Here is a 219-nt window from a genome sequence, read left to right on the forward strand (position 1 = left end):
TGAACAGGCACATGCACAAGGGCCATTATATTCTTTGACATGGTTCTGAAAGAATGCTCAGTTTCAAATTTTGGAGACACTTTTTTACACTATCACCAAATAATATACACTGAGAAGCAGAAAAGCTATTTTTACTCAATGCTGATTATTTTGCATCTCCTTCATAAAGGTCAAGAAGTAAGGGACTCTAAGAATAAGAAGTGTTCAAAAGCACAAACA

Source organism: Nesoenas mayeri (genome assembly GCF_963082525.1).
Source record: "Nesoenas mayeri genome assembly, chromosome: 1".
In the NCBI taxonomy this organism is placed as follows: Eukaryota; Metazoa; Chordata; class Aves; order Columbiformes; family Columbidae; genus Nesoenas; species Nesoenas mayeri.